The sequence below is a fragment of the Zophobas morio genome, unplaced genomic scaffold (genome assembly GCF_036711695.1).
Source record: "Zophobas morio isolate AGI-343-1 ecotype UQ-CSIRO unplaced genomic scaffold, CSIRO_AGI_Zmor_V1 ptg000012l, whole genome shotgun sequence".
Lineage (NCBI taxonomy): Eukaryota > Metazoa > Arthropoda > Insecta > Coleoptera > Tenebrionidae > Zophobas > Zophobas morio.
In genome coordinates, this window is record NW_026972117.1 from 12,516,167 (window position 1) to 12,529,922 (window position 13,756).

The 13,756-nt window shown below is 34.2% G+C and overlaps 1 protein-coding gene and 1 long non-coding RNA gene across 6 annotated transcripts in view; one reads left to right on the top strand and one right to left on the bottom strand.

The window, feature by feature from the left end:
* The window catches only part of LOC135127782 (limbic system-associated membrane protein), an 829,211-nt gene that overhangs the window by 730,106 nt on the left and 85,349 nt on the right, over positions 1-13,756 (bottom strand). The gene's annotated exons all lie outside the window — the stretch shown is intronic.
* LOC135128329 (uncharacterized) lies at positions 2,399-2,949 on the top strand. The gene is made up of 2 exons (XR_010280375.1): positions 2,399-2,470; positions 2,534-2,949. It is a non-coding gene; the product is annotated as an uncharacterized LOC135128329 (long non-coding RNA).

Here is a 13,756-nt window from a genome sequence, read left to right on the forward strand (position 1 = left end):
TTTTAACTTCAGTAATTTTTCTTTGCTGTATAATTTAAATTGAATGTAAATTTTCATGCTCGGCAGTTCCTAACCTCACGTAATTCTTTTGTTTGCAACACTTGTTCAGTTGTCGTTTAATATCAGACTCATGGAATAGAAATTGAAACACGTGGCAGAAGCGGAGGGCTCGGTTCCTAGTCGAGCTGGCGGGATTTAGCGCGCCATCTGCACAAAAGACACAGATTTGAATGGAAGTCAGAGGCGGTCGGGATGACGTGACGCTGTCGACTTGGCCCAATAGTCGAGACCCAACCACGAGTTTGCGACCGTGATGGCCTGTTCGTTATGGAGAGGTGCTGTGCGGCAATGCTTGCGATAGATAGAATAACCGTCGTGGGTAGAAGAACAGCCACAACCAGGGGCCCCAAACTCCGCTCGTGCTACAATTGTCCATTGCCTCCAGAACCTGTTCTGACAAAATGGGATTCATGCATTGAAGCGGCAATATATTATTGCGAACATTTTATTGATAAAAAAAAAAAAAGATTGGTTAAAATTTAGAAAAATATCTAATTTGTTATGCAAATTTTATGAAAAATTAGGATCGCTGATGATGTAAACTAATAAAATAAATGTAGATCTTAAAGAAAACTAGACGTGTCAAATTTATTTTTTCTAAGCTTGCCAAGAGCGCTTATTTTGGGCCTAAGTCTCCCGTTTTTTGTTAACGTAAAATCGCTCTTTTAACCTTTTTTTTTTTAATGACGCACTCATCCGACGCTATTTTGAACGTCCAGATTGCCTGCTGGTTTTTTTGTGTTTGTTTGGGGAAAGGTAAAACGATGGCCCACAATGCAGTTGCATGACTTCACTTAAAAAAATTAACCAATAACTTGAATGAACATAAAATATTAAACTCATGTAATTTTGTTAGATTTTTCTCTGTCGCACAATTTTAACTTCAGTAATTTTTCTTTGCTGTATAGTTTAAATTGAACGTAAATTTTCATGCTCGGCTGTTCCTAACCTCACGTAATTCTTTTGTTTGCAACACTTGTTCAGTTGTCGTGTAATATCAGAGTCATAGAATAGAAATTGAAACACGTGGCAGAAGCGGAGGGCGCGGTTCCTAGTCGAGCTGGCGGGATTTATCGCGGCAGTGCTTGCGATAGATAGAATAACCGTTGTGGGTAGAAGAACAGCCACAACTAGGGGCCCAAACTCCGCTCGTGCTACAATTGTCCATTGCCTCCAGAACCTGTTCTGACAAAATGGGATTCATGGATTGAAGCGGCAATACATTCTTGCGAACAATTTAACGATTTAAAATTTACAAAAACATCTAATTTGTTATGCAAATTCTATAAAATGTGCTCATGATGTAAACTAATAAAATAAATGCAGATTTTAAAGAAAACTAGACGTTGCGTAAAGTTTATTTTTTCTAAACTCGTCAATAGCGCTTATTTCGGGTCTAAGTCCCCCGTTTTTTGTTAACCTAAAATTCGCTCTTTTAACCTATTTTCAAAGACGATAACCTGAAAACGTCTCTGATACGCGTTCAAGCACATGTGAACAATTGAAGCACCAATACGTTCCAAGCACGAAATCACGTCCGATTTTATTTACAATACTTATAAACTCCGCTCCTAAAGCTCCAGTGTTAACGGAAATAACACATTACTTGTGTAGTAATGGCCAATGTACGATTTAATTTAAACTTTCGAGAGATACTCCAACTTCGAACTTTCGCAGACATGCTATATAAACAATCACTATCTTCGCTGCTTTCATCGACTCGGGAAAATTTATATCTTTTTTCGCTTGGTCCCTTTCGTTAAGTGTAATAAGCAATTTCGAGCATGAGGGTACAAAAAAACTTAATATTTAATTGCTCGGCGTAAGGATGGGATTTACATTTAATTAGTTTAGAGCACCGGGATTTAAACCTCTCTACCAGAGCAAACAAATTGTTGCTTGGTTGTTCGCAAAAATCTCTTTGAGGATTTATGTTAATGCACGAGGTTGTCATAATGCGTTTTGCGATGGCTGGTTAAAAAAAAACGGTTGTCAGTTCGAGGGGAGATTTACTCACGGGCTGGAAACAAGCGTTTTTTGAAAGGGTTTTAAAAGAAAAGGGTTAAGGTTGTGGTTATTTTTAACAGAGAATTAGACAAAAAATGTTTTTAAACGAAAAAATAAATCTCTTGTCGGTGAAATTTTTATCTTAGTTTCAAAAATTCAAATACGCAAAGTAAAGAAAAGTGCACACGTTCCATCATTGACATAAGTACCCCCAATAAAAACTAAACAATATATCAATCACAAAAAAATTATATCAAATGGGAAAATAATCCCACATCTGTCCTAAACCGCATATAAATTAATACAATTTAATTATTTACTATGCGATAGGGACGCCTATAAAATCGGAACCAAAGTCCCATTATTACCATTCGTGGTAGATTACTCTTCACAGCTAGGTTAGGTAAGCCACCGCAATTTCCCCACAATTACTGAATAATGTATGCCTATATTTACTCACTTTCAGACATCTTTCGCCATGAAATCTGCCCTCCTGATTTTAGTCGTCGCTGTCTCTGTGACCTACGGTTTGTATCTAAACTCCTATGATGGAAAAAATCGACAGATCTACCACGAGCTGGCCAAACTTTTTGACCAAATGAGCGCCAAAGTTAGGAGGTGTGTGAACGTTTTGGACGAAAAATGCATCAATGGGGCCATTGTGGGCGCTCCGAACGATGAAGATTGGTTGCATAATAATTCCCCAGGGAAGAGATGTGCAAATGTTTATGATCAGGGTTGTATAAATGGTGGTGGCATGGGTGGTGGACCCGACCATGACTGGATAACAGGAGGCGGAACACCTGGACGGCGCTAAATTTATTTTGGAAGCTTGTCAGTATTGATGTATCACGTAATAAATGAGGTTTGAAGCTGAGTGTATTTAACTCTTTGCTTGTTAACTTCCTTTCCTTAATGTTGCCCCGGCCTTGTCTCCGTGTCCATGTTGACACATAAAGTTTGGCCGGAATCCGTCCCCACAATACTTTCCTAGTTAAACAATAGTTCCTTTTTGTATAAGTCTGCGGACAAAAACCCGGACGTCCGCTCACCGGGGCGTAATTAGGCGAACATACTGTGTGATTTGATTTGGAATCGCGACAGACGTAGAATAAAGCTAGAACGCGTGACGATGTCATAGGTCACTGCGTCGAATCTGCGCGTTTACCGTCCGTTCAGAATACCAATTGTTCGGCTCCGAACCGAACGAACGACTCCTACCTGTCCAATGGGGACTCTAATTAGTCGACGAGAATTACCAACAATTCCACAGTTGACAAAGTTGAGAACAGAGAGACGCTCGCTCGGGACCACAAGTGTTACCGGTTCGATCCTGGTTGCCGTGACCAATGCAACCAATTCAATTTTCTAATGTTGGACTAACTGCTGGGCGTCGGGGGAATTCAGCCGGTCGTGGGGACTTACCTGGAACAGAAGAGGAACGATAAAGCATATTAGAGAAACGCAACGGGGTAATTTCGTAAATGAAGATGTCATGTCACAAATGGGTTGTAAAGTGGGGTTAATGAATATGGCGGAGGTCGAGATGGGGTGGAATGCGCAGACGCGGAACGATTATGTACATGTTATATAAAACTGATGATCGAAAAAACTGACGGAAATATGTTCAGGTTTCAGTTCTTCGTTTATGTTGGATTCAACGTTTTCGAATAAACTTGATTGTGGTGTAATCCCCCAAATCAAATTTAAATTCGATTAGTCCTTTTGGGCTCAGGTGGCGGAACTTACACTAAAGTTAAAGTTTAATCATTGCCACTACTTTTTTAATTCCCCGTAGTCAGTTCAAGCTATTTTAACGTTCTTCAACAAAGTTTAACTTCAGTTTTTTATACCCATAAATTTTATTTTTTTATCAATTTAAAATGAAATAAGTAAGTACACAAGCAAAATATATACGTTACAACTCTACTAAATTAAGCTAAAAACAACGACCTTTACAGAGTTTTAACATTTCTATCCGTTTTCAAGATCTGAGACCGCAGAATTTTATGTGGGACACCTGAATATCAAAAATTGTCGAGACCATATTTCTAGATCAAGCTAAATAATGTAACAGCGATGTTGAGCTTTTTTAAATTCACCATCCAAACTGTATTTTGGACTTCGAGGAAGTTTATTTTTATGAATAAAAAATTGATCTAAAGTTATTCAGACAGAACTTACCTCTTCTCTGCAATTCAGGAAATCAAACAAGTTTATTTCCTTAGGTAAATGTTAAAATCTGTCTTTTAAAACGAAGATTCTTTCATATTTTTAGAAAAAAGTTAGAAGCGTCTAAGATTCTTTGTCAAATTCTTTTAAAAAGAAAAAAACCAAGAGCTCCAAGGTCTCTTCAAACATTTTAAAAACAAAACAAAATAGAATCGGAAGATTCTTTCACATTCTTAAAACAGGACACTGCAGGCTCCAAGACTCTTTCGAACTCTTTCAAAAACAAAACACCAGAACCCCAGACTCTTTTCAAATTCTTTCAAAACTAAAACACGGTGGACCTAAGTTTCGTACAGATTCTTAAAATATTACACTATAGGATTACAAGACTCTTTCAAACCCTTTCTAAAAGAAAAAGCAGCCTTCAGATTTTTTCATATTCTTAAAGACAGAGGCTCTCTGGATTCTTAACACTCTTAAAAAGAAAAAACTACGAACCTCCAAGATTACTACCCCATATTAAAAAAAAAACCTTTGGGGGGAACACGATCCTTTTAAATCCTTTAAAAGCAGAAGACCTGTAGCCGCAAAATCCTTTCATGTTATTTCAGAATCCCTAAATTTCGTCGACATTCTTAAAAAAAGACACTAGATGCCCCGAGAATTCTGTCAAACTCTTTCAAAAGGAAAGAATCATGGTCGTCCAAGATTTTTTCTTTCATATTCTTAAAAAAAAGGACTTCAAAAGCGTCTAAAATACACTCAAAATGAAAAAAAAACAAGATCTCCAAGATCTTTTCAAATTAAAAAAAAAATACACACAATGGCTCCGCAATATTCCTTAATATTCTTAAAATAAGACACTGGAGTCCCATAACATACTTTCAAACTTTTCCAAAAACAAAACAACAGGAGCCCAGGCACCTTTCAAATTCTGAAAAATAAGATACTACAGGTCCCCAAGACCCTTTTAAACTATTTCCAAAAGAAAAAACCAGGGGCTTCCAAGATGCCTAGAAGAGTTTAAGATTCTTCTTAATTTTTTGAAAAACAAAACTCAACGGATCACTAGGCTTCGACCCCGTTCTTGATAATAAAACTCTAGAGTCCTCCAAGAGTCTTTCAAACACTTTCAAGAAGAAAAAACTAGGGGCCTCCAGGATTATTTCACCTTAGTTAAAAAAACATTAGAGGCGTCCAAGATTCTTTTAAATCCTGGAAATAAAAAGCACCTGAAGCCCCAAGATTTTTACAAATACTTAAAAAATAAGACAAAATGTCCAGAAGATTTTTTTACATTCTTTGGAAAAACGTTAAACGCCTATAATAGATGCTTATAATCACTTTAAAAAAATACTAAGAGCCCCAGGATCTTTTCAAATTGTTTCAGAGCCTAAACATAACAGAACCCTAAGTTCCATTGACACGAAAAGCCCCCAAGACTTTGTCAAACTCTTTCAAAAAGAAAAAATCAAAGATTCTATCAGTCTTCAAAAAAAAAAAAAATACGTTAGAGGTGTCTAAGATTCTATTCAAATTCTTTCAAAAAGAAAAAATCAAAAGCTACAAGGCCTCTTGAAACATTTTAAAAACAAAACACAATAGAATCGGGGATTCTTTCACATTCTTAAAACAGGACACTGCAGGTTTCAAGACTCTTTCGAACTCTTTGAAAAACAAAACACCAGAAGCCCAAACTCTTTTCAAATTCTTTCAAAACTAAAACACGGTGGACCTAAGTTTCGTACAGATTCTTAAAAAATTACACTATCGGATTACAAGACTTTTTCAAACCCTTTCTAAAAGAAAAAGTAGCCTTCAGATTTTTTCATATTCTTAAAGACAGAGGCTCCCTAGATTCCTAAAAACCCTTAAAAAGAAAAAACTACGCACCTCCAAGATTATTTCACCATATTTAAAATAGAAACATGAGGGGCGAACAAGATTCTTTTAATACCTTTAAAAACAAAAGATCTGGAGCCCCAAGATCTTTTCAAATTATTTGAGAGTCCCTAAATTTCGTCGACATTCCTAAAAAAGACACTGGAGTCCCACAAGGGTCTTTCAAACTCTTTAAAAAAAAAACACCAGTAGACCAGGCTCTTTTCAAAATCTTTCAAAACTAAAACACGGTGAACCTAAGTTTCCTAGAGATTCTTAAAAAAGTACACCATAGGATTACAAGATTCTTTCAAATCCTTCCTAAAAGAAGAAAATAACCTCCAGATTTGTTTATATTCTTAAAGACAGGGGTTCCCTAGATTCTTTAAAACTCTTATAAAAAGAAAAAACTAGGAACCTCCAAGATTATTTCACCATATTTAAAATAGAAACATTAGGGGCGAACAAGATTCTTTTAAATCCTTTAAAACCAAAAGACCTGGAGCCCCAAGATCTTTTCAAATTGTTTGAGAGTCCCTAAATTTCGTCGACATTCCTAAAAAAGACACTGGAGTCCCACAAGGGTCTTTCAAACTCTTTTAAAAACAAAACACCAGTAGCCCAGGCTCTTTTCAAAACCTTCAAAACTAAAACATGGTGAACCTAAGTTTAGTAGAGATTCTTAAAAAAGTACACCACAGGATTAGAAGACTCTTTCAAACCCTTCCTAAAAGAAGAAAATAACCTCCAGATTTGTTTATATTCTTAAAGACAGGGGTTCCCTAGATTCTTTAAAACTCTTATAAAAGGAAAAAACTAGGAACCTCCAAGATTATTTCACCATATTTAAAATAGAAACATTAGGGACGAACAAGATTCTTTTAAATTCTTGAAAAATAAAAGACCTGGAGCCCCAAGATCTTTTCAAATTATTTGAGAGTTCCTAAATTTCGTCCACATTCCTAAAAAAAGCACTGGAGTCCCCAAGGGTCTTTCAAACTCTTTTAAAAACAAAACACAAGGAGACCAGGCTCTTTTCAAAATCTTTCAAAACTAAAACACGGTGAACCTAAGTTTCGTAGAGATTCTTAAAAAATTACACCATAGGATTACAAGACTCTTTCAAACCCTTCCTAAAAGAAAAAAGTAGCCTCCAGATTTTTTCATATTCTTAAAGACAGAGGTTCCCTAGGTCCATTAAAACTTTTTTAAAAAGAAAAAACTACGAACCTGCAAGATTATTTCACCATATTTAAAATACAAACATTAGGGACGAACAAGATTCTTTTAAATCCTTGAAAAACAAAAGACCTGGAGCCCCAAGATCTTTTCAAATTATTTCAGAGTCCCTAAATTTCGTCGACATTCTTAAAAAAGGGCACTGGAGTCCCCCAAGGGTCTTTCAAACTCTTTTAAAAACAAAACACAAGGAGACCAGGCTCTTTTCAAAATCTTTCAAAACTAAAACACGGTGAACCTAAGTTTCGTAGAGATTCTTAAAAAAGTACACCATAGGATTACAGGACTCTTTCAAACCCTTCCTAAAAGACAAAAGTAGCTTCCAGATTTTTTCATATTCCTAAAGAGAGAGGTTCCCTAGATTCTATAAAACTCTTTTAAAAAGAAAAAACTAGGAACGTCCAAGATTATTTCAACATATTTAAAAAAAATATTAGGGACGAACAAGATTCTTTTAAATTCTTTAAAAACAAAAGGCCTGGAGCCCCTAGATCTTTTCAAATTATTTCAGAATCCGTAAATTTCGTTGACATTGTTAAAAAAGAACACTAGAGCCCCGGAGGACTCTCTCAAACTCTTTCAAAGGGAAAGAACCACGTTCCTCCAAGAACATATTATTAAAAAAGGACCTCACAGGCGTCTAAAACTCTCTCAAAATGAAAAAATCAAGAGCCCTAAGGTCTTTTCAAACTAAAAAAAAAAAACAAAACACAATGGCCTGGAGCCCCAAGATTTTTTCAAATTCTTTTAAAATAAAACAAAATGTCCAGAAGATTCGTTTACAATCTTTGAAAAACCGTTAAACGCATATAACAGATGCTTATAAACAGTTAAAAAAATACCAGATGCTCCAGGATTTTTTCAAATTAGTTCAGAGCGGAAGCGGATCCCTAGGTTTCATTGACATTAAAAGAGAAAAACACACACGGGAGACTCCCAACATTTTGTCAAACTCTTTCAAAAAGAAAAAACCAGAGATTCTTTCATAGTCTTCAAAAAAAATAACGTTTAAGATTCTATTCAAATTCTTTCAAAAAGAAAAAAGCCAGAGCCCCAAGATCTCTTCAAATTCTTTAAAAAACAAAACACAATAGCCCCGAAATATTCTTTAACATTCTTAAAAAAGGCACTGGGGTCCCCCAAGAGTCTTTCAAACTCTTTTAAAAATAAAACACCAGGAGTCCAGGCTCTTTTCGAATTCTTTCAAAAACAAAAGACCTGGGGCCCGAAGATCTTTTCAAATTCTTTATAAATTAAAACACAATTCCCCGTGAAGATTCTTTGAAAATCTAAATAGAACGAATCCGTAGGTTTTGCTAACATTCTTAAAAAGTGACAGTATAAACTCCCAAAACTGTGTCAACCTCTTTCAAAAAGAAAAATCCAGGGTCCTTCAAGATTCTTTCACATTCTTAAAAAAATAAAACGTGAGAGGTCAAAAACAGGGGTCTCCATGATTCTTTTAATTCTTTCAAAAACAAAACACCTGAAGCCCCAAGTCTCTTCATTGAAAAAATAAAAATCAAAAGGTTCGGAAGACACTCTTAAAAAGTCCTCCAAGACACTTTCACATTATAAAATGCCTCACAGGTCCCCAAGGTTTTTTCAGATTCTTTCAGTAAGCACACAGAGCGCTGCAGATTATATCAAACCCTTTATAAAAAAAAAGGAAATAGGAGTTCCGAAGATTCTTTCAAACTGTTTCAAAAATTAGGAACCCCAGTATCTTTTCAAATATTTTAGAAAACAAAGTGCAGGAGACCCCGAAAATTCTTGTTTTAGGATTATTTAGACAGAATTTCTCTCGCCCATGAAGTACAACGAAATAAATCGAGTGTCTTACAGTCGTAGTTAAAATAAAGGTAGGCGTTGATCATTAAAACATGTGGTAATGTCGTCATCAAATTTTTGGAGGGGATAAATGGATAAATTTTGACTAGTGTACCGCAAGATTTCAGAATATTCAGTGGGTCTAAGTTAAACTCTAAAACGGTACTATAAAAGTTGGATTTTGTTAAAAAAGTCTGCATATTTAAGGTAAAAAATAAGTTCCAATGAATAAACCACAAGCCAAAAGCACAATGAACTAGTAAAATTGGTGAAGATGAGGAGATAAATTTTGCTTAGCAATATTTTACTATTTTACGCAATTTAATAGTTACGCACGGAAAGTAAAAATTGAAAATGCATAATACATATTTATTTCCTTGGAAAAAGTATGTTTGTTTCTGTAGAAAAGAAAAGTCTACAAATAAAATAACAATGCATTTACATTCAACGGTTATGATTTATGTGTGTTAAAAGAGACATTAGCGTGATAAATGCATTATTTGAAAACACCTACCATGCAATTTAAGCTCCGATAAAAAATCTAAGTAGGATAAAAACAGAATTAATTTAACATTACTAACAACAGCAAAATGCAATAAATCAAAAAATAATAAATTAGAAATTACCAACAGCTTTCACGTAAAACGTGTTGTTAGAAACATAAACCATACTTTTGAGAAAAAAAAAACTGACACAATTTTTTTCAACAGGTCTTTGTACAACTGCACTTTAAAAAAGAAATAATTTCATAGACTTGATTAATTAGTTAATTCTCTATACAATAACAACATCTTGGAAACTACTCATACTAATTAAAATGAAATGCATTCCACGTCAACAACAACAAACAAAATATTTTCCGCTCAGTCCGCATTTCGTTGCTTCCATTTAATTTAATTATCCGCCACGTAAATTTATTACCTCCAATATAAACATAAATTTGAAATACGCAAAGCAAACAAAAGTCCACACGTTCCATCACTGAGATGAGTACCTCCAATAAAAACTAAACAATATCATTCACAAAAATAATTATATCAAATGGGAATATAAACCCACATCTGCCCTTAACCGCGTATAAATTAATACAATTTAATTATTTACTTTACGATAGGGACGCCTATAAAATAGGAACCAAAGGCGCATTATTAACACTCGTGGCAGATTACTCTTCACAGCTAGGTTAGGTAAGCCACCGCAATTTCCCCACAATTACTAAATAATATATTCCGATATTTACCCCACTTTCAGCACACCTTCGCCATGAAATCTGCACTCCTGATTTTAATCGTCGCTATCTCGGTGAGCTACGGGATGTACCTGAACCCCTACGATGGGCGAACTCGACACGAAAATCGACAGGTGTACCACGAGCTGGCCAAATTTTTTGACCGAATGAGCGCCAAAGTTAGAAGGTGTGTGAACGTTTTGGACGAAAGCTGCATCAATGGGGCCATTGTGGGGGCTACGAACGATGAAGATTGGTTGCATAATAATTCCCCAGGGAAGAGGTGTGCAAATGTTTATGAGGAAGGTTGTATAACTGGCGGGGGCACCGGTGGTGGGGCCGATCATGATTGGATGACAGGAGGTGGAACGCCTGGACGGCGCTAAATTTTTTTGAAAATTTGTCAGTGTGAAATGTGAAGCTTATGTAAAGTATATTTAGCGAAATATGGTATATAGTAAACTGAGTATTTTTAACCCATGCTTTCCCGAAATTTTGGTGTTGAAAAAGGTGCCAAGACATTCCCAAAAAAATCTTAGATATAGGAAGCAAAATGGAAGGAATCAAGTCGAAACTAACTTCTGTAGATCGAAATCTATAAAAAAATGTTTGTAATTAATTTTCGAAATTGGTTGAAAATTGGCCGACATTTTTTTAGCGAAAATCTTGCTTTGAAGAAAGTGTCAAAAAAATGTCCACAAAGTTTTGTAAAAAATATAGGGTTGTTTGTGGTCTCAGGGTATTTTTTTGAAAATGCAAAAAAATTCCAATACTTTAATGGGCGATTCTGCAAAAATAGTAGAAGTTAGCTAAATTAACTAACTTCAAGCAGTTGAATTCAATGTTGAATGTATTTAGTTAAATTATGAAATTTAAGTTTTTGGAAAAATTGCCAAAAAAATCCCAAAAAAATCTGGAATATACAGGGTGCTAAAAAAATGGCGCACCAACTCAACGGTACATTATTAAGTTCACAAGTCGAAAATTATTTTGAATAATGAAAGTCTATTTGAGTTCATGAATCCAACACTAAATCGAGAATTAGAATATAGTGAAATATTGAAGATAAATGTAAATTTTTGTAGGCTTTAAATTAATTTTTCTCTGTTCTATAAACAGTCCTCAACAAGGTGTCAGAGAGTTGGTGCGCCATTTTTTCAGCACCCTGTAGATTTTAAAAATAATCAATTTGAAAATCAATTATTCTAAAAATTTTTATATTTGAATGGGGGGTTCTGGCAAAATGGTACGATTTATCCAAGAAACGAGGCTTAAATTAGCTGTTATAGAACGAAATTTACAAGAAAATATCTAGTTAAGTTTCGAAAATGGTCGAAAAAACCAAAAAAATTTTGGGCTATAGATTTCGATGTGTTGATTTCAAAAATTTATCGTGTTTAGGATCCAGGTCAACATTATCGAAATATTCGGTTTGAAAATATATTTTTTTGAAAATCCAAAAAAATTGTAATACTTCAATAGGCAATTCTGCAAAAACAGTAGAAGTTATCGTAGAAATGAGGCCGAAACGGTCGAAATCTAAATACAAGAAAATGTCTGTAATTAAATTTTGAAACTGGTCGAGAATTAACCGAAACTTTCATTCAAAAATTTTACTTTTTGGAAAAATTGCTAAAAACAAATCTAGAATATAGATTTTGTCGTGCTGATTCCAAAAATGTAGCGTGTTTATGGTTTCGTGGCAAATTTTAGAAATATTCGAATTGAAAATCAATTATACTAAAAATGAAAACAAAAATTAAAATTTGAATAAGCGATTCTGGAAAAATCTAAAGAGTTATCCAAGGAATGATGCGAAAACTGACTTCCGCGGGTCGAAATCTATAAGAAAATGTTTTCAGTTAATTTTCGAAATTGGTCGAAAATTGGCCGAATTTTTTATAGCGAAAATCTAGCTTTGAAGAAAGTGTCAAAAAAAAATCCATAAAGTTCTAGAATACAGAATTCGACATGTTGATTGCAAAAATATAGCGCATTTGTGGTCCAGGGGTAATATTATGGAAAGATTCTAGAAGTTATTCTATAAATGAGACCGAAATAAACTCTTTGATGAAGTTTCAAAAATGGTCGAAAATTGGCCGAAACTTTATTGAAAAATTTTACTTTTGAAAAGTTGCCAAACAATTCCCAAAAAAATCTGACATACAAACTTCGACGTGGTGATTCCAAAAATGTAGCGTGTTCTTGCTCCCGGGACAAGATTTTAGAAATATCGGTTTGAAAATATATTTTTTTTTATTTTCATAGAAAAGTAGCAATAGAACGGAATTAAACGGTACCAAATAAGAAGAAAGAAACAGTTAATTGCAACAGCACCTTGAAACTTTAGAAACTTAAGTCAGCCCTGAAAACTAATTAATTATTAAAGAAATTGAAAATTATAAAATAGAGTTTGCGACAAAATTAGATTTAGGCACGAATGTGAACTGTCGCCACTACTTTTTCTAATAGTTTTAAACGATGTTATGAAACGGTGAGTGAATGAGTAAATGTTAAATCATCGTTTTAGTTTATAAAATTAAGAATTATGAATTTAAGAAATTTAAGGTCGTAAATCGGTTCAGATGCGACTGTTTTAAACTTTGTTTACAAAATGTTGCCATTAAGTACAGAGGATAGCGTGGGATGCAAAGCAGTAATGGAATTTTATATTTTATACTATTGAAAAAATTATTCGTATTTTTTTTTGTCAAACCGAAACTGAAAACCCATTTCTACATTAAAATAACTAAAATATGAATTTTTGTTAATCTTATCAGATTATCAAATTTAAACTTAATTTTCCCAGTTTTGAACTATTTATCAAAGGAACAGAAGAAAACATAAGAACAAAAAACATAATTTGTCTTATCATTATTGTCGTTATATGCTATAAAAGTTTTTTCTTTATGCGTATAAATTTACAAATTTTTTAAAGAACTAATTATACCGCATTACTGTCTCAAATTTCTGACCTTTTTCCGAGCTCTTTCGAAAACCTTGGTTCGACTTGCAAACATTTTTTTCAGTTATATTTCTTCGAAAATTTCAAATAACTATTTCTCCAGGAGCGCCAATATGAAATACGGCAATTTTTAGAATATTCTTGAATTTGAAGTTGAAAAAATCGAAAATCTTAGTTTGTGTCCATCAACAGGTTGTTCTCCGAATCAGTTCGTCGAGATTTATGTTCCAGAATTTTTTGTACATTTTTAGGCATTTTTGCAAAAATCTCAATTTGTTAATATTAAATTTTTAACCTTTTCCGAAATCATTTTCGGCAACATTTTATGAAAATTCTAACCACTTTACCGGAATTACCTAGATGAAATCAAGCAA